At 45.0% G+C, this 22107-nt stretch overlaps 1 protein-coding gene across 16 annotated transcripts in view; it reads right to left on the minus strand.

Moving 5' to 3' along the window:
* LOC147109520 (alpha-(1,6)-fucosyltransferase) overlaps positions 1 to 22107 on the minus strand; it is a 993309-nt gene that overhangs the window by 609479 nt on the left and 361723 nt on the right. Inside the window, exon 1 of one of the 16 annotated variants that reach the window (XM_086003546.1) lies at positions 3602 to 3620. The exons of the other annotated variants lie outside the window; for them this stretch is intronic. The gene's annotated coding sequence lies outside the window, so the exon portion shown is untranslated. Of the gene's footprint in view, positions 1 to 3601; positions 3621 to 22107 lie in introns of those variants that run through there. 16 annotated transcript variants of the gene reach the window in all.

The following is a 22107-nucleotide window of genomic DNA, read 5'->3' on the forward strand; positions in this document are numbered from 1 at the left end:
GATGAATGACCTCCAACAACCACAGCCAACTTCCTTTATGCTAGGTATGATTCCAACCAATGGAGAGTTTTCCCCTTGATTCCCATTGACTTCAGTTTTGCTAGGGCTCCTTGATGCCACACTCGATCAAATGCTGCCTTGATGTCAAGGGCAGTCATTCTCACCTCACCTCTCGAGTTCAGCTCTTTTGTCCATGTTTGGACCAAGGCTGTAATGAGGTCAGGAGCCGAGTGGCCCTGGTGGAGCCCAAACTGGGCGTCAGTTAGCAGGTTATTGCTGAGTAAGTGCCGCTTGATAGCCCTGTCGATGACACCTTCCATCACTTTGCTGATGATTGAGAGTAGACTGATGGGACGGTAATTGGCCGGGTCGGATTTGTCCTGCTTTTTTTTTTTTATAGACAGGGCATACTTGGGCAATTTTCCACATTGCCAGGTAGATGCCCGTGTTGTAGCTGTACTGGAACAGCTTGGCTAGGGGCGCAGCTAGTTCTGGAGCACAAGTCTTCAGTACTATTGCCGGAATGTTGTCAGGGCCCATAACCTTTGCAGTATCCAGTGTCTTCAGCCGTTTCTTGACATCACGTGGAGTGAATTGAATGGGCTGAAGACTGGCATCTGTGATGCTGGGGACCTCAGGAGGAGGCCGAGATGGATCATCCACTCGGCACTTCTGGCTGAAGATAGTTGCAAATGCTTCAGACTTGTCTTTTGCACTCATGTGCTGGGCTCCACCATCATTGAGGATGGGGATATTTTTGGAGCCTCCTCCTCCTGTTAACTGTTTAATTGTCCACCACCACTCATGACTGGATGTGGCAGGACTGCAGAGCTTTGATTTGATCCGATGGTTGTGAGATCGCTTAGCTCTGTCTATCGCATGTTGCTTCTGTTGTTTGGCATGCAAGTAGTCCTGTGTTGTAGCCTCACCAGGTTGACACCTCATTTTTCGGTATGCCTGGTGGCAACAAGAGCAGGTCAGAGGCTAGGTATTCTGTGGTGAGTGTCTCACCTCCTGACTTCCCAAAGCCTTTCCACCATCTACAAGTCACAAGTAAGGAGTGTGATGGAATATTCTCCACTTGCCTGGATGAATGCAGCAGCAACAACACTCAAGAAGCTCGACACCATCCAGGACAAAGCAGCCCGTATGATTGGCACCCATCCACCACCTTAAACATTCACTCCCTCCACCACTGGCATACTGTGGCTGCAGTGTGTACCATCTACAAGATGCACTGCAGCAACTCGCCAAGGCTCCTTCGGCAGCACCTCCCAAACCTGCGACCTCTACCACCTAGAAGGACAAGGGCAGCAGGCGCATGGGAACTCCACCACCTCCAAGTTCCCCTCCAAGTCACACACCATCCTGACTTAGAAGTATATCGCCGATCCTTCATCGTCGCTAGGTCAAAACCCTGGAACTCCCTCCCTAACAGCACTGTGGGAGTACCTTCACCACACGGACTGCAGTGGTTCAAGGCGGCGGCTCACCACCACCTTCTCAAGGTCAACTAGGGATGGGCAATAAATATTGGCCTTGACAGCGACGCCCAGATCTCATAAGTTGTGTCATTATAATGCACTGAACAGATCTTTACAGGATTGATCATTTACAGTATTTGCAACCTCTGACCCTGTAATGCTTTATTAAAGTACACATTCATTCTTTTACCTCAAATATTGTTAAAGGTTTGTTTATAAGCCCTAAGCATTTATTTAGAAAAGGCAAATATCAGGTTACCTATCTAACGTGTGCCAAAGATGAGCAATTCTGAGGTCTAATATTTGAGCAGAATGTTGTTTTCCAACCTAAAGCTCTGTACACACTATAAAGTCAAGCCACAGTCAAGTCAACGCAACCTTGGAGAGACCGTGGACTTTCTCTAAACTGCAGCAGTTGATTCCAACAAATATGAGATGACTACTCTTGCTCCACATACTGGTTTTACATACCATGGTTCAGTGCGTAAATTGTAGTGCAGCGTCACATAGATCAACAAGTCTGTCAGAGCTATCTTAGGTCAGCTGGGCTGGCAATGAGGTCACTGCTGGTTTCAGCATCCACAGCAAGAAAGGGTGGGGAGGGAGAGAGAAAATCAAACTGAGGTCCCATTCCTGGTCACTACCCAGTGAGTCCTGCTGGAAAATGCGCAAGAACAGGACCAGGTTCAGTTGTGAATTCTCCCAATACTGAATATCCTGTGAACGCTCATCATCTAAAGCCACCAATGAAGAATGGCCATTACTGACGAGGTACACAAGGGCTGCCTTTGCCCATCAGAGTACAGCCCAACAAGACTTAGCATTTTCAGGAGAGGAGGGCTACATGGACTAGCTTGCAAGAAGAAATCACAGAATCACAGAATCCCCACAGTGCAGATAGAGGCCATTTCGGCCCATCGAGCCTGCACCGACACATATCCCACCCTATCCCCGTAACCCCACGTATTTAAAAGATCAGTCTTGGATCATCCCTTACATCCAATATAAGCAGCATTTCAAATCTGTGGTCCCCACAAATAGCAACATTCTCTTCATCACGACCTAACTGTTAATGACCGCATGCAATAGAATCGTAGAATAGTTACAGCACGGAAGAAGGCCATTCGGCCCATCAAGCCTGTGCCGGCTCTCTGCAAGAGCACTTCAGCTAGTCCCACTCCCTGCCCTTTCCCTGTAGCCCTGCAAATTTTTTTCCTTCAGGTACTTATCCAACTCCCTTGTGAAAGCTGTGATTGAGTCTGCCTCCACCACCCTTTCAGGCAGTGCATTCCAGATCCTAACCACTCGCTGAGTAAAAAAGTTTTTCCGCATGTCGCCTTTGGTTCTTCTGCTAATCACCTTAAATCTGTGTCCCCTGGTTCTTGACCCTTCCGCCAATGGGAACAGCTTCTCTCTATCTACTCCGTCCAGACCCCTCATGATCTTGAACACCTCTATCAATTCTCCTCTCAATCTTCTCTGCTCTAAGGAGAATAACCCCAGCTGTTCCAGTCTATCCTCATCCCTGGAATCATTCTCGTAAATAAAACACAGGTTCGGCCTCAAATGGATTAGTGTCCCCAATTCTGGGCACCGCACTTTAGGAAGGATGTGAAGGCCTTAGAGAAGGTGCAGAAAATATTTTCTTTAATGCATTCATGGGATGTGGGCGTCGCCGACAAGGTCAGCATTTATTGCCCATCTCTAGTTACCTCTCAAGGACAGCACCCCCCAAACACTTCATTACAGCTGAATGAAACAAATCATCCCTTTCTCATCTTCACTGGGCAATGGGAACATCTGGAGTGATATGGTTACAGACAGGATTAGATTGAGGGGAACATAGACACAGAAGGAGTAAATTCAGTCACAAAAACAATCTCAGATAAGTACCAACCAGCTGGAATAATATAGGGAAAACATATAAACATTTCCCAGCACCCTTTCTAACTCCCCAAATAGACTTTAAAATAGCGATTGCTTATAAAATATAAAAGTATAAATCAGCATTGAGCAAGAAAAAGCCATTTGGTCTGTCAAGCCCCCCATCTCCCCAAAAACCATGTACAAATATGGAGTCTACCCCACTGGAATCATTTTAAAGCAGTACCACTCACTTTCAACTGATGCACCACGCATGCATCATGATAAGAGTTGGAGCTCATCCTGACGCTCAAGGTTAAGTTTCTATGTTAACCATGATGTAGAGTGGTGCACTGGAAGGACCAGCTGTAACTGCAGTAGAGTTAGGCAGGTTCACAATTAGCTATAGTGCATTAGACTATAATCAGCTGGAAAATGTCTAATCAACTGATCCCAGATCCTTCTGAGCTCCTGTTCCTGCTCCTGCTCAACTGATTCAAGGCTCAACAGTTGATCTCAAATCAATTGCTTACAAGAGGCTAACTGGATGACTGAGGCAGCATTGTAAGCAATGGATTTACTACTGAATTCTTGAAATGCTTCAGGTTTTTACCCACTGGGGTTTTTTTCCACTGCATCTGACTCCAATACAAACGTAGCCAAGTTATGATCTGCAACTTTATAACAGATAGAATTGCTGAAGTTCACCTTATCTACCAAAGACAAACAGTTTTTAATAAATACGACTACATCTTCGACAGTGGTGCAAACAGGCAGAAAATAAGGCTAGGCAACGTTTTGCTATGATTGCACACGTGTTGTGCTGGATGTGGAGGTTGGAACTGAAGCAAGGCGAGGAGCACGCAGTAGGCAAGGGCTAAGGTTGGTCAGAAAGCAGGAGGCCCAGGAAGCAGGTAACAGACAAGGCCAAGACCAGGCCCACTAGTGAAAGAGCAGGGAAGAAGTTTGAGTACTATGACAGCAGGGGAGGCACAGATACAAGGACGAACTGCGAGTAGGCAGGAGGGTCAGTAGCGAGGGTGAAGTTGTTGGAGACAGTTGTATTGCAGCTGAGGTCATGGAAATGAGGACCTGTTGTCAGGTGAAAGTAACAGACGATTCCACCCACCCCACCGTCCACCCTCCTCTCCCCCACACCTCACTGGTCAGTTGCTTTTGTTAAATATGATGGAACCAATCACAAAGAAGAAAACACAAAACTCATTTTTAGTACCACTCAAAAACAGTACCAATGTTAAACTAATCAGTAAAAAGAGTTGTCACAGATTTAAGGTTTTGGGCAAGAGATACAGGGGGGAATGTGAGGAAAAACTTTTTTACGCAGCGAGTGGTGAGGACCTGGAATTCGCTGCCGACGGAAGTGGTGGAAGCGGAGACACTCAATGTTTTCATGGGGAGGCTGGATAGGCACTTGAGGGAAATAAACTTGCAGGGCTACGGGGATAGAGCAGGGGAATGTGACTGACTGGATTGCTAGAGAGCCGCCCGGAGTCGATGGGCCGAATGGCCTCCTTCTATGCTGTTATGACTCTATCACGCCAATCAGAAACAGTAGAAATACCGAACAAAAGCTCCGACGCAATCCAAAAACCGAAAGTAAAACAACTATGACGGTAATTATATTTGTTCCATTCAAAATTAAAACTTCTTCCCATCCAATGATATAAATCAGCTAGCTTTATACTATTTGTTGTGTATGTCCCTTTAAGGGAATAACTGGTCTCAGACTGCAGTACCGGCAGTGAGCATCCCTGTATAAAAGGCCCTGGCAGGCTTCTGTAGTTTCATTTTCCAGATTGTCTCCATTCAGTAAAGACTTGTTAAACCAACTCCTGCATTCCGTGTCTCCATTAACACATGGATTTAATACTGGCGACGAGTAAGAAACGAACTTACCTGCAACTCAGCAGCACCTCAGACGACGTTATTGAAGGTCGAAGCCAGAAAAGAAAGAAAAAAAATAATCCAAAGAAACTCGAGAAACGGGCGTCGACCGTGGGCAAGCGCCCTCCAAATCATCGGATTGAAAACTTGCAGGGGAGACTGTCAAGAGCCAGGCTTGGTTCCCCAGTCCGTGGTTTCCCAGCTAATCGGGCTGGTGGCAGGTAGTGCACTGATCCTTCCTGGGCTGCGGCGGGCTAGAGCTCGATCGGGTGGCTCTGCAACGGGGCCGGGCAGCGAGTCGGGAAGCAAAGAGAGAGAGGGTGGAGCACACAGGGTGCGGCCGGTGCTTCGCAGCCGGGCAGCGTTCAGACCTAAAAGGGAGGGAAGTGTCCCAGAGGGTCCACTCCACGACGGGAACGGTTAAAAATAAAAATACCGCGGAGAGCGGCGTTGGCGGCAGCGGCGGGAAAGCGCGGGAGGCGCCATCTTAACTCGGCGGGGAAGAAGGAAAAGCGCGGGAGGCGCCATTTTGATCCATCGGGGACAAAGGAAAAGCACGGGAGACGCCATCTTAGATTTTCAAGATGCCAAAGACTGGTGATATCACTGCCTTCGATAATGCAATAGAAGACTGGACCACGTATGTGGAAAGAGTCGAGGTATATTGTGAGGCAAACGAAATAGCCGAGGGGAAAAAGGCATCGGCATTGCTAAATTTAATGGGCGCAAGAACGTACGGCCTATTGCGGGACCTGATTACTCCAGCCAAACTGAGGCCGAAGAGTTTTAACGAAATTGTTGCTATCCTACAGGAACACCTAAATCCTACACCGCTGCTGATAGCAGAAAGATTTAAATTCCACAGGAGAAATCAGCATAAAAATGAGAGCAATGCTGATTACCTTACGGAACTACGCAAGCTATCAAAGCACTGCCAGTTCGGAGCAGGACTGGCAGATACCTTACGGGACAAATTTGTCTGTGGACTCCTGAGTGAAGGAACCCAGAAGAGGTTACTCTCAGCGAAAGAGCTGAAGCTAGATAAGGCTTTCAGCATGGCAGTATCGTACGAAGCAGCAGCAAGGGGAGCTGCAGAAATACAACAAAAGCCACAGGAATACGGCAGGCACGAAATGACACAGGGATTTGCAAAATGTTATCGCTGCGGCAGAACAAACCATGACCAGAAGGACTGCTGGTCCAAGGACAAAATATGCAGGCAATGCGGAAAGATGGGACACATTGCACGAGTTTGCAGGTCTGAGAAGAAGACCAACGACAATAAAAAGGCTACTAAGGAACCGTACAGGAAAGTACAAAAGATGACGGACAGTAGTTCCGAAGACCAGATGAGCGATAGTGAATCCGGGAACAAGAGACTAAGCTGTCTCAAACTTCACAATGTAATCGCAAAAGAGGATCACCGAACCATTTGGGTCACCCTCACGATAGCAGGGTCTCAAGTCAAAATGGAATTGGATACAGGATCAGCTCTAACTGTCATGAATCGACGAGACTACGAGCGGCTATTCTCACACATACCCTTGAGAGAGACATCCATTGTCTTGAGGACGTATACGGGGCAAAAAGTATACCCCAGAGGAAAAATAAGGGTGCCTGTCGAATACAACGGCAAGAAAATACGGAAATTGTATCTCTACATTCTGCAAGATGGTGGACCACCGTTATTGGGACGTGAATGGATCAGAAAGATAAGTTTAGACTGGCACTCCATTCAGGCACAGACGGTGGCTGGTAAAAAGGATGACGACGTCACTCCTGGACGATTGTCAACAATCTTAGCTAACGCCAAAGAGGTATTTCAACAAGAACTGGGCATTCTTAAAGGCGTAACCGCCTCGATAAAAATAGAGGAGAATGCAATTCCCAAGTTTTTCAAAGCAAGACTGGTACCATATGCAATTCGCCCAGCCGTCGAGGCAGAGCTGGAGAATCTGGAGAATGCAGGCGTGTTATCTAAGGTAGACTGGAGCGAGTGGGCGACACCCATCGTTCCTGTCATGAAGAAAACGTTAAACAATAAGTCTGAGGAGCCAAGGAAGGTTCGCATCTGTGGGGACTTCAAGGTGACAGTGAACCCAGTCCTTCACACAGTACAATATCCTCTTCCAAGGATAGAAGATATCTTCGCCTCACTATCCGGAGGGAAGCGTTTTACAAAAATTGACCTAGCGCAAGCATATTTGCAGATGGAGGTTGAAGAATCCTCTAGGAAGTGTCTCACGATAAACACTCACAAAGGTCTTTACCAGTATAATCGACTGGTATTCGGAGTAGCATCAGCTCCGGCGATATGGCAAAGAGCGATGGAACAAGTCCTGCAAGGGATTCCAAGGACTCAGTTTTACTTGGACGACATCCTAGTGACAGGTGAAGATGACAGTGAACACCTTGCCAACCTGGAGCAGGTGCTCACTAGATTAAGTGAACATGGGCTACGAGTCAATCGCCCCAAGTGCGAGTTTTTTAAGAAACAGATATCGTATTGTGGCCACGTGATTGATGAAGAGGGGTTGCATAAGTCCCCTGACAAAATTGAAGCGGTAGTTAAGGCTCCAGCACCTGAGAATGTGTCACAACTGAGGTCATTCATCGGATTGGTGAATTACTACCATAAGTTTTTGCCGAATTTGTCCACAATTCTGCATCCACTGAACGCCCTACTACGAACGGGAGTAGCATGGAAATGGAGCAATGAATGTAAGCGGGCCTTTCAGAAGAGTAAGGACCTAATCACTTCAAGAGAAGTATTGGCTCACTACAACCCATCACTACCGATAAGACTGGCGTGTGATGCGTCTCCCTACGGCATTGGGGTGGTACTGTCACATAAATTCCTTGATGGTTCTGAGAGGCCGATAGCTTTTGTGTCACGCTCGTTAACTTCAGCCGAGCGTAACTACGCCCAGATTGACAGAGAGGCCCTCAGCCTGGTGTGGAGGGTGAAGAAGTTCAATCACTACCTGCACGGTCAGAAATTTACTCTACTAACTGATCATCAACCTCTCGTCTCCATTTTCAACCCTCAGAAGGGCGTACCGATAATGACGGCACAACGGCTACAGAGGTGGTCCCTTTTCCTAGGGGCACACCAATATGACATCGAGTACAAAGGAACTAAACAGCATGGGAATGCTGATGGATTGTCACGCCTACCGTTGCCGACGGTGGAAGAAGAACTGGCAGCGGATCCAGTGCAGTTATTCCACTCGACTATTGTCGAATGTCTCCCTGTGACGAATGCAAACATAGAAAAGGAAACACGAAATGACCTGACACTCTCCTGGGTCTATGATTTAACGGTGAAGGGATGGCCAGCACATGGCGAACCACTGCTGCCAGCATTCTCGCCGAGAAGAGAACAGCTGTCAGTGTGCAGAGGAACCTTGATGTGTGGATCCAGAGTAGTAATTCCACCCAAATTGAAGGATAGAGTGCTCAATGAGCTTCATGAGGGTCATCTGGGAGGGGTAAAAATGAAGTACTTAGCCAGGGCATTTGTGTGGTGGCCGGGAATCGATAGAGAAATCGAAGAGATGACCAAGAGCTGTACAGGATGCCAGAAGGTCCAAAACGCCTCACCACAAGCCCCTCTACATCCATGGGAGTGGCCCTCATCTCCATGGCAAAGGGTGCACATTGATTTTGCTGGTCCCTCTATGGACTCGATGTTTTTAATTGCGATGGATGCACAAAGTGGCCAGAGGTAATAAAAATGTCCTCAACCACCACAGAAAAAACTATCACAGTCTTACGAACCATATTCGCCAGGAATGGGCTGCCTGAACAGATTTGCTCTGACAATGGACCACAGTTTGTGTCTGAAGAGTTCCGGAGGTTCTTAAAGAACAATGGTGTTAAGCATTACACATCCGCCCCATATCATCCAGCCACTAATGGATTGGCCGAGAGGTTTGTTCAAACATTCAAGAAGGCTATCAAGGCAATGTGTAATGAAGATATACCCCTACAACACAAGGATGATAACTTCTTGTTTGCCTACCGGAATGCGACACATGCGGTTACCAACCAAACTCCAGCCATGATGTTCTTCAATCGAAGACTACGATGCCGCTTGGATTTGGTTAAGCCAAACGTCAGAAGAGATGTGGAGAACAGGCAGTTTCAGAATATGAATGAAAGGCCGACCAGGAGTTTTAAGATAGGTCAACCTGTTTTGGCCCGGGACTACCGCACAGAGAAATGGCAGCCAGGAACGATCTGTACATGGCAAGGACCTCTAATGTATACCGTGGACGTTGGAGAGAGCATTGTAAGACGCCATGCTGACCAGATTCTAGAGTCACTGGAAAACCTCAACTCCACACCACGATCTGATACACCTGGCGATGAAACCGAAGTACCAATTGCATCTACCGCAGAATTGGTGATATTGGAAGCAGACGAACCAAACAACGACATTGATCCCGACTCAACCTTGCCAGAAGAACCTGATATCCCAAAGAGGCGTTATCCAGACAGAATCAGGAAGCCTCCTCAAAGACTGAACTTATAATTGCTTAACCTCAACCAATGTATCTAGCAACCGTAATTGTGATTGTAATTAGTTATCATTTAGTTGTTAAATGAATGTTATGTACTGTTTATCTAAAAGGGGAGGAATTGTTGTGTATGTCCCTTTAAGGGAATAACTGGTCTCAGACTGCAGTACCGGCAGTGACCATCCCTGTATAAAAGGCCCTGGCAGGCTTCTGTAGTTTCAGTTTCCAGATTGTCTCCATTCAGTAAAGACTTGTTAAACCAACTCCTGCATTCCGTGTCTCCATTAACACACGGATTTAATACTATATTCTTATTATAATCCCACAGAGAGCATTTATTAACTCAGTTTTAATTATCCATTTGACCTCCAACTTACGACAAAGTACAATCTGAATAGAAATACTTCGAGAAATCAAACTGTAATTAAAATGCAACATTATTGTTGAGAGCCAGCAGTGGGAAGAATACTCCCACTGGCTCAGAGATGAAGTAAACTTTTACTGGTACTAGATGTCGTTTTACTACTCAAGCTCAGAATACACGTGAAACCAGGACTCAGATCAGCACAAAAATAAACTGCAAAACCAAGAAAGTAAAGAAAGAACTTGCATTTATATAGCGCCTTTCACAACCTCAGGATGTCACAAATTTTCCAACCAATGAAGCACATTTGAAGCGTAGTCACTTGTAATGTCGGAAACGTAATGTAATGTAAGGAGATTGAAATGCTGATTTCTTTGATATTTAACAAGATAATGTGGCAGAACCATTGAATGACTCTGGCTAACTGTATATAATTCTCTTTAACGAGGTTCTGACACCAGCCTAAACCTGTACCATTGTGTTAGGCATTACTGTGTTTTGTATATAGAGTTTGCATGTATGGGGCGTGGCCCCTTTAAGAGCGCGGGAAAACACGGGCAAACGCGATGACGTCACGTCGCAAACCACGGGACTGCCCAGTCAGTCCTCGTGGCATCTCCGTTGAGTAAAGACCTGTTTAATCGTTCTCTGGTGTCGATCTCAGTTATTCGTAGGAAGTCATCAATTCCTACAATATTACAATAAAACATAAATGCATGGAACACAAATAGGTCATCTGACTGATCAAACACTGGAAGTGGCTCTATAAAATAAAGTGGGTATGATTTGTACAGCAAAAAAACCTCCCCTAAACTGCTTTTTGTCTCCTTGAATTATTATTTTCTAATACAGTTTTCTGCTTCTTTTAGTCTGCTTATTCTTAAGCAGTGTGTCTTATCTCCATTGGGAAGGTGGGAGTATTGGTCTCTTTTGCATTCCCCCATCAGTTCCACTCCATTTCACCTGGTAGAACATAGAATTCGAGCTGCACTCATTTGGTTGCAAAAATTCATCCAGAATTAACATTATTTGTTGAATGATTCCCTTTTTAAAATCCTTAAATTATATTAAAGAATGAAAATAATTTCTAATAATCACATTCAAAAGCTAGAACAAGTATTTGCAATGTTACAAAACTTGATTTCATTATTTAATGGTAAGGAGTGAAGCCCATAATAGGTTTGATGAAATGTAAATGGATCCTTTAACAAGCAACCTGCCCATTTCAGTGACAGAGCAGTCATTCATAAGGTCTGAGATCAAACACTGATCCACAACTTTGACTTTTATTTCAACTAAATTTCCCAAATTAAAATATTAATTATTTGACAATTTATTCACACCATTGAGAAAATATTCACTCACATTAGCTTTCTAGCGCAAATTTTATTTTCAATGGAATAATTGTTTTTAAAGTGGGAACCAATCCATGACCCTTCACAACATCAAAAGATCACAAGATAATTACAGATGAAGGCGGCTATTAAGCCCATCTTGATTTATCCATCCACCTCCCCAGTGTAGCATCCATTTGTTTTTTAAAATTATTCCAGGGTTTTTTGTCCCTACTACTACTTTATCTGGAAGTTTATTCCATATTGATTATTCTTTGTGTGAAGAATTTCCTAATATCTGTCCTAAAAGTACCTTTCTCTAGTTTGAAGCTGTGTCTCCTACTTCTACTCCCGCAGTTTAATTTTAAGTAATATTCCAGGTTAACTTTTCTGTAACCTTCGCAATCTCAGTTGCTTCCCTTATAGAATGAAAAGTAGAGGCTTCTTCAGCCTTTCTACATAATTCATACCTCTGACACTGAGGATCAGCCTTGTGGCTCTTCTCTGCACTGCCTCCAGCACTTGAATGTCTCTAGTATCTTGGCAACCAGAATTGGACACAGTATTCAAGGTGCAGTCTGACCAAAGCAATACAAAATGTGATCACTATCTCCGCTTACTTATATTCACATCACTTTGTCCCTTCTTGGTTTAAGTGTAACTCATCTCTTCTGTACTAATCCTAGTTATTCTTACGTGGAACATTTGCAAAAATTATTCCCAGCTATTTATGAAAGTAGCATTGCTGTTCTCACACTATGCTGCCAGCCACTTGTTTACCATCTCATTTTTTTTGGTGAATTCCAACCTTTCCCAAAGGTTGGAATCATACCAGAAAATGTTACTTTGCATCCTCTATATAAGAATTTTGATCCAATCATTTTTTTATTATTCATTGTCAGGGTATGGGCATCGCTAGCAAGGCCAGCATTTATTGTCCATTCTTGAACCATGAAAAAGAAAGAAAGACTTGCATTTCTATAGCACCTTTCACGACCACCAGACATCTCAAAGCGCTTTACAGCCAATGAAGTACTTTTTGAAATGTAGTCACTGTTGTAATGTAGGAAACATGGCAGCCAATTTGCAAGGTCCCACAAACAGCAATGTGATAATGACCAGATAATCTGTTTTTGTTATGTTGGTTGAGGGATAACTATTGGCCAGGACACTGGGGATAACTCCCCTGCTCTTCTTTGAAATAATGCCATGGGATCTTTTACGTCCACCTGAGAGAGCAGACGGGGCCTCGGTTTATCGTCTTATCCGAAAGATGGCACCTCTGACAGTGCAGGGCTCCCTCAGCATTGCACTGGAGTGTCAGCCTAGCTTTATGTGCTCAAGTCTCTGGAGTGGGACTTGAACCCACAACCTTCAGATTCAGAGGCAACTGGGCTACCCATTGAGCCACAGCTGACACTGGGTGTGGTGAAGGTACTCCCACAGTGCTGTTAGGTAGGAAGTTCAAGGATTTTGACCCAGCGCCAATGATATATGTCCAAGTCGGGGTGGTGCCATTATATAAGTGGCTTTTACGGTCCCTACATTAATTCTGCTTATGTAATTTGCCCCCTATGTGGACTGTTACCACCTGGTGCCTACCTGTCTGCTTCACTATCCCTTCTAACCTTTCCTCAATATATACTGCTCTGGCTTCTGATAGATAGCTCACCATCCCGAAAGTATGGTCCTTATGACACACTTCTCCTCAAGATGTTGAATTTTTCTTGGGTACTTTGCCTAAATGGGCATTGTGAGTGACGCCAGCACAAAAGCACAGCCAAGCCTGGGTTTGTTCAATTGTAGCATCTACACAAACATGTGAAAGAATAGCCATATTCAGAAAAATACACCATTCTATGAACAGAATTTTAACTTATTAAAACATGACATACTGGGTCTGGAAGCCTTAACAATCAAAAACTGTAAACAGCATACAGGCTTTTGAGATAAGATAGGTTGTTGACACTGAAACAATAGCCCTATTGAAGCAGCAGGTTGGAGGTTCCAGGAAGTCTGCAGTTTGGAAAGAACACAATAGCTATACCCAGTTAAGTATTATAAACCAACACAGAAATATTAAAGAAACATGTGCCTTTGTAAAAATGACATCAAATGAAACATGGAGACACGAATCTGTGATACAACCAACTGAGGTAAATAAGAATTGCATAGATCACCCTCGTTGAGGTGTTTTTAATTTACACGTTGTAAAAAGAATTGCACAGAATGCCTTTGTAAAAATATCAAATGAAACACGGGAGGCACTAGCCATCACATTGTTTTTGTGTTGAACTTGGAACACCTAGGAGGCACGAAGTAACAACAGAAAATGCTGAAAAAACTCAGCAGGCCAGGCAACATCCATGGAGAGAAAATAGAGTCAACATTTCAGGTCAAACCCTTTGTCAAGACCCGGGTTTGACCCGAAACGTTGACTCTATTTTCTCTCCACAGATGTTGCCTGGTGTAGTGTATGTAACCGTCTACCTTTAAGAGACTATTGTATGTAACTGTTCACCTTTAAGAGAACTATTTTAGGTGTGGCACTACTTGTTTGGCTTCTGTATACGGTAATACCGACGGTGACCACACCGGTATATAAGTGCTGTGGCATGATTTATAGGGCAGATTCGCCCTGACCTTCGAATAGTAAAGTCCTGTTTGTTTGTTACTCCTGAAGTCTGTGTCGTTATTAACTGCACAACCCACAGACTTTACAGTGGTGACGAGTCCGATCGTACCCTGGTGGCAAGACTACCAAAGCAACTAAAGAGCGTCGAAGAGAGGCAACCGCCCTCGTCGTTCTGCTGGGAGAAAACACGAGGCTGCAGCAATAGAAAGGAGGAAGACTTTAGCAACAAAAGCTTCCATCAGCAACAGGCACTGACTGTCCCTTCTGCCACGGTGCGGAGTGGGCCGATCAGCAGGAAGCAAGGCGGCCATGGAGACTGTGAGTAAGGGAAAGTGTAAAGAATATCCGGAGGATAAGGGCTGTGCACTCGACCACGGTCGAGGGGGAAAGGAGCCGGACGGAAAGTCGGGTCCAACGGCGTCGTGAGACAGCCAGACCGCGATCGGCGGGAAAGCCGGGCAGCGACCGAAGCCACGAAGCGCTGAGACCGGGAGCGTAGGCGCGGGAAGAGAGAAACTCAGCCGCAGCCGGGGAGGGAAGCACCGGACTGCGAGAGGGCTGGGAGGCGAATGGGAACCGAGCGTGCGGGAGAAACAGAGCCGACCAAGTGAGACTGCGCGAGAGCCAGTCCAGCGGCTGAACTGTTCTCCGCCAACGGGAGTACCCAGCGCCGGTAGAGCCGAGCGGGTGGGAGAGAGAGACAGAGCCAAGTAAGGGGAACTGTGCGAGAGCCAGCCCAGTGGCTGAACCTGTCCGCTGTGGGGAAAGCGTACCCCTCCCACCAGGGAAGAAACGCGGGAAGCCGCCATTAGGCGGAGAAAACGACAGACGCGGGAAACCGCCATTGAAGGGGCGGGGAGAGAAGGAAAGAGCGGGAAACCGCATTTTCGCGGGAAAAGCCGCCATCTTAGAAAAAAAAAAAATAATAATTTAAAGAAATACTTGTGTTGTTCCCAAGGAAAGGAAGATGCCTGAGCGTGGGGACATCAACGATTTTAATTCTGAGATAGAAGACTGGACCACGTACGTGGAACGTATTGAGATACATTGTAAGGCTAATAAAATAGCAAAGGATGAAAAAGCTTTAACCTTACTTAACATAATGGGTGCGAAAACATTCGGGTTGTTAAAGCATCTTCTCTCACCAGCTAAACCGGCGGATCAGACTTTCGATGATATTGTAGCAGTGCTGAAGGATCACTTGAACCCCGCACCGTTGATGTTGGCTGAACGATTCAAATTCTATGCAAGAACGCAACGGAAAGACGAAAGCAACGCGGAATACTTGGTCGAACTGCGTAGGCTAGCAAAACACTGCCAGTTCGGAGGGAACCTGACAGAGGCACTGCGAGACAAGTTCGTATGCGGATTGTCCAAGGAAGGGACGCAAAAGCGACTACTCGAAGAGAACGATCTTCCACTGGATAAGGCTGTCCTTATCGCAGCATCAAACGAAGCCGCAGCGAAAGGAACTGCGGAAATGCAGCTAAAGGCAGCGGCACTCGGTGTGGACCAAATTACCTCGAGTATAACAAAATGCTATCGCTGTGGGAAGACAACACACGATCAGAACCAATGCTGGTTTAAGAACCAGGAATGTAGGAAATGTGGCAAACTGGGTCACATCGCTAAGGTATGCCGGTCAGGGAAGAAGACCAACAACCAAAGGAAGCCATCACAGGAAAAGTACAACAAGGTACACAAGGTGGCTGAGAAGAGTTCAGACGAACAGAATTCAGACTCAGACCCAAACGGCCAGGAGCTGGGTAGTCTGAGAATTCATAATGTGAGTAAGGAAGCTGACCTACAAACTATCTGGGTCATGCTAAAAATAGCTGGAGTCCAAGTGAAAATGGAGTTGGACACTGGATCAGCTGTATCAGTCATAAATCGAAGGGATTACCACAGGCTATTCTCACATATATCCTTAAGAGATACCAAGTTCGTATTGCAGACATACACGGGGCATAAAGTATACCCCATGGGAAAGATAAGAGTCAAGGTGAGAGATAGGGGTAAAGAACACCCAAGAATGAACTTATACGTACTACCTGAGGGAGGACCACCACTTCTAGGACGGGAGTGGATCAAGAAAATAGACATGGAATGGCACTACCTACAAGCAATGACGAGCGAGGACTCGGTGCAGACAAGCAGCTCAGACTCTGAGCCGGAAGACGATAAGTCCAGCCCAAGTATGAAAAACAAGGTTAACATGAACTCACTGACTAAGGTTGGAAAAACGATGGCGTGTATAAAGACAGAGAATTCTGAGTCTGTTCAAGTTACAGACATATGCATCACGGAGGAACACCGGGCTCGAACTCAACGTTATCTCAAAGTACGACAACAATTAGAACAATTGAGTTACGGTCTCGTACAAGAGATGAAAACAATGAAAAAGTTCTATGACACCGAATGGGAGAGTCTGGAAAGACAACAGAACCTGCTGGCTCAAGCAGAGAGCGACCATAGAGCCATCGTGACCAATTACCGATCACATCTCCCTTATGATGTTCAGGAGTTAGAATATTTGCATGATCTAGAGATACAGCATAAAGGCAAACCACGCTACACTGAGGATTTTGTCCTGCAATTGGAGACGGAGCTAGTGCAGGCAAGGTTAAGAGAAGCTGAATCGCAATATGCACTTAAAGAGATGCAGAAAAAAATCTTGGACATAGAAAAGAGAAACGCTTCTTTACCTGATGAGAATAATGTGGCCATGTTGCAAGAGGAGCTTATGGGGCGAAACTGAAAGAAGCTAAGCAAAGGATGTTGGAACTTGAAACACAGAACCAAATCAGCAGTAACCAGCTATGTCGAGCAGAGAAGGAGTGCAATGGTCTACAGGAGAAGGTGCAATATCTCTCAGCCCAGAATAAGGGACTACTCACTCAGTTAAATGAAAGTAAAGGGAAAATGGCTGAGATAGACTGCAAGAATAAAGAAGATTTGATGGCAGTGAGACTTCGAGAGGCAGATAGCATAGCAGCCTTGGCTGAACTCCAACAGAAAATTGCGAAAGAAGCAAATGAAGAGGAATCTTCAGGAAGCCAGGATTTTATTCCAGTTCTTCTCTACGACTCCTTACAAGCAGAGCTTACAAGCAGAGTGTGAGAAGTTGAAAGAACAGTATGAACAGGCCCAGGCTATAATTCTGGAGGGGGTTAACTCGGCAACCTCCGAAAAGCTAGTTTCAGTAGAAGCATATGAGCAACTAAAGGTTGAACATGAGCAAGAAGTCCAAAGGCTGCAGGAAATTCTTGATGAGCTCAAGGCCAAGACAGACTCATCGGTAGAAGTTCCATCCATAGATGAGAAATTAGAGGTGAAAGACATGGCAGAACATGAAAGACAAGATGTCCAAGAACTCATAAAAATATTGAAGGAAACCCAAGACAAATATGAGGCGGCAATGACCGAGGTTCAACAACTTGAAGAACAGATTCAACTGGGAATCCTCTCAGTGGAAGAAAAGGAAACTGTAAGAAACACAGAGACTGTAAGAATGGCCCCTGAACATGAGCTAGAGAGCATCAAGGCGCAACTTCTCCGAGCGCTGAAAGCCAAAGTACAAGAGGAAAAGAAGGTGAAAGCATTGGAGGAAAAGGTGGATGAAATGGAGAAGACTCTGATCCACAGTGTTCCCGTGGAAGAGTTAACGGTCAGCCAACTCCTTCATATGCTGAGGGACAAGACTCTGCAATGGGAACAATCTGAACACGAGCTTCAATCTTCAAAGGGAAGGAGTTCGGAGCTCTCAAAAGTTATGGAAATAGCCGAGTTTGCAACACAGATTTTACTGGGATGCCAAAAGTACGCTGAATCACGTCTATGTGAACAACAGAATGTTGAAACAGCTGCTCCAGAAGGATTGAATAGCCCGATCAATCAATCCCCGATGGAAGGGGAAGTATTGAAATCACAAATGAGGTCCTTAGTGAAGGATTTGCAGGAAACCCAGGAAGAGCGGGATGACTATGAACACATGAAGAAGTCCCTTCAGGAAAGATGTCTAGGGAGGGAACAACAGTCGGCTAACGTCCAGTTGGGTAAGGAAGAAGTAGCAGGCCCTCTCGCTAGACTAGCTCAGGATGACACCGAATATTACCATGACCTGTTGAGTGACACGGAATATTACGAGGACTTGGTCTGCCCAGCTTGTGATGAAAACTCCCAAAGTGCAGAAATCATGATGAAGCACTTAAAGTCTAAGGAACATAGGGAGATGGTGGCGCTACAGCTGGCAGCTGAGAAGGGAGCCCCGAGAGTCTCCAAGAAGCAAAAAAGGAAAAGACGAAGCCGAAGATGATAACCATCTAAATCATTATCACTTCTAATGGGAAAGTAGGGAAAAATTACTAAGGCAGTCCAGCTGTTTGTAAAAGTCAGCACTGCTGGTTCAGCAGGACGGAAGTTCAAGCTGTTACGTCAAGGGAAAGACTATTGGATGAGTCACGCTAGCAATGTGAACCGGCTACACCACAGAGATGTTGTTCGGACCGAGTCAAGACCAGAGACTGAATCTGTGAACTGTTCCCACAGAGACTGAACCTGTGAACTGTTTTCCGCAGAGACTATATCTGTAAATTGTTTTACATGAAGTTGAATATATGTTATGTTTAATGGGGAATACGTATGTTGTAAGCTAAAAAGGGAGGATTGTAGTGTATGTAACCGTCTACCTTTAAGAGACTATTGTATGTAACCGTTCACCTTTAAGAGAACTATTTTAGGTGTGGCACTACTTGTTTGGCTTCTGTATACGGTAATACCGACGGTGACCACACCGGTATATAAGTGCTGTGGCATGATTTATAGGGCAGATTCGCCCTGACCTTCGAATAGTAAAGTCCTGTTTGTTTGTTACTCCTGAAGTCTGTGTCGTTATTAACTGCACAACCCACAGACTTTACACCTGGCCTGCTGAGTTTTTCCAGCATTTTCTGTTGTTATTTTGGATTTCCAACATCTGCAGTATTTTGCTATCATAGGAGGCACGAAGTCTGTGGTGTAACCAGTTGAGGTGTTCTAAATGCAAAAGATACAAACAGGAGACTTTGATAAATATGACATCAAATAGAACCATTGCTGTCACATTGTTTTTATGATAAGCTTGAGACACCTACACAGCAGACATAATTCTGCCAGCTAACAGCTGAACTGACTGTAAGAATAGAAGGACTCAACAGAAAAATGAGAGATAATTAGCTTACATCAGCAGAAAACTTCAAAGGATATACCACTGCAGAAAGTTTATAAATATAGAACTTTCAAATGGGCAGACAGATTTCACTGAAAGGGGCAAAGCGGTTCTCATGCTTCAGAGGCAGGCTCTGTAAGCTTTTAACTCTGAGTCTCGGGTATCAAAGGTATTTGATTTTGGTGGATATCCTGGAATAAGACGAAGAAATGTAAAAATGTAACAAAGTTAAGATTTGAGAATAAGGATCTCTGATAATAAGAATTGTAAGCTATTTGTATTTGCAAATGTTAATGTTGCGACTGAATCACCAGCTAAGTTACATGCCGGTTCTTTAATAAATCGATATATTTTTAGAATTGTCTCACATAGTACTTCTGTATCAAACTCGTGAACTCAATCCCTGTACACTCTTTGGTGAGGAGTTGCAGAATTCTGGAGGAGTTTTCCGGACCCTCATAATATCCGGAAGGTTACAGTCTAGTTAAACTTATTAAAAGTGCTATCTGGAGGATGGTAACATCTTCAGGTCATTCCTTTCCTTTAGGGAGAGATGGGGTCGATTTCATTCAGCAGTCGGGAAGGAGGCGGGACTACAACTTTCAGGTTTTAGTCCCGCCTACATCAACGTCCGGCCAATCCACGCGATTTTCCTTTGATTGACCTCGTTGAGCCCGCCCAGCGGGCTCAGCAGGCCAATTAAGGGCCACCCTGCAACAGGTGACGTCACAGACTGAAATTTCATCTGTCAAGCGGTCTTGACAGATGAAATATCAGTGTTTCACAGCTGTTTGAAGCTGTCAAACTCTGACAGTCTGACTTCTAACCTGAGTCCTTCTACACAGGCTCAGTTAGAACTCTCACCGGCAATGAAAGCTGAAGGCCGTCACTTTTGACAGCTCGCAGCTATTTTGCTTTCAGTGCCGGCTGAGTGATGGACTCCCAAAACCTAGAGGAAGAAAGACTGTTAAGGTAAGTACAGGTAATTTAAACTACTTTACACACTTTAGACACACCAAACACACTTACCTTTGCACTCATGCACCCATCACTCACCTGAACACCGACATCACGACCCCTCCAAGTCCTTCAACCCGACGGCCCGCCTGCTCTAACCTGGCGTGGTTTGGAGCCGTCGGGAATCCCACACGACACCCCTCAAAATAGGGATTAGGCTAAAAACTGTCTGTTAACAGGCAGTTATTTGGCACTAATCTCTTCCCGCCTCGGGTCGGCGGGTCCCAGTGCGAGGCGGGCACCCGCCTCCTGTGAAACTTACGTGGAGGTGGGTTTTGGGCGGGACGGTGTCGGGACCCCCGAATTCGGGATTTTTGCCCCCCCCGCATGCCTAAAAGCCTGCCTCACGGCACACTGAAAATCGACCCCATAGTCTGAACCTTTAGACCCAATCAAGTGTCTTTAGGATTCGGCTACCTCTAACTTTAGTTGAAGGTGAACGTTTGGGGAATACGCCTGATCTGGGGTAGCCCTACAGGGGCTAGGACTAGTAACGATCCTTTCAAACACACACTTCCAGCAAAGGCTGTACAGCAATCAGGGCAGGAATCCTTGTTGGCATTGTGGCCAATTGTCACTTTCCTATACCTACTGCCCCTGGATGAGATCAATAGGGACTGGGGATTGAATCTCAGGCTTTCTGCTCTGCACAACTCAAACGTTACCTCTAAATCATGGGGATGGCTTCAGTCTGCAGCTTTTAAACTGTATATGTTGATTCTTGTGTGGAACATTTGCAAAAATTATTTTATTCAAATTTCTAGTCAATATATCTGATAAAAATAAACCTTACAATATACCTTGATGATCTGTTACAATGGAGGCTGATACCTCAATCTAGTATTCCGCTATCCTCAGTCTGATGCAATGAGCATTTAGCTTCTCATTGTTGTTATATTAAATTACCAATTCAAATTTCCAACATGTGTAATTACTACTTTTAAAAATGACATATTCTTGGAAGAAATGCTAGCAGTCCAGCTCTTGCAAATCTTCTATACATGAAGTTACGACTTCTGCTGGTCTCCTAATTTAAAACTAAATATTAGAACTGCATGGATGGTAAATTTGACCAGGTATTGAACATGCAGATTACAACTTCTTATCCTTCTATATCAAGACCGCAGAGTCTGTGAAAAATCAATTAAAAATGCCCAATTGCAATTTACCTGGATTATACAAAACTAAGGTTCAACTCCCCTTAAAATTTTGCAGACAATCATGCTTCCATGATACCACAAAGGCTATGTTCAAATGTCTTGAGCTCTTTCAGAACAGCAACCAGCTTCAGAAAGATCATTTTATTTTGCAGCTCCTTGTTGTAATGGTTAAATAATCCGGACTGGCCGATTAGTGGAATTTTGCAATTTTAACAGCAAACCTCAGCTCAGGAGAAGGATTAAGCTGTTCTCAACACATTTCTTCCACATTTTCTGATGGAACCCACTGGACTTAGTTATCCAAATATTGATTAGCATGTTACCAGCTCCTACAAGTGAGAGTTTAAAGAAAGACTCTATACTTTGTACTTCAGTGCAGTACCGAGGGAGTGCTGCACTGTTGGAGGTGCTGTGTTTCAGATGAAGCATTAAACCGAGGCCCCATCTGCCCTCTCGGGTATGGCACTATTTGAAGAAGAGCAGGGGAGTTTCCCCAGTGTCCTGGGCAATATTTATCCTTCAAACAACACCTAAATCAGATGTTCTGGTCATTTATGTCATTGTTGTTTGTGGGAGCTTGCTGTGCACAAATTGGCTGCAGTGTTTCCCACATTAT

This window comes from Somniosus microcephalus, chromosome 12, assembly GCF_052327205.1.
Source record: "Somniosus microcephalus isolate GS21.2 chromosome 12, FLI_Smic_1.0, whole genome shotgun sequence".
Taxonomy (NCBI): Eukaryota; Metazoa; Chordata; class Chondrichthyes; order Squaliformes; family Somniosidae; genus Somniosus; species Somniosus microcephalus.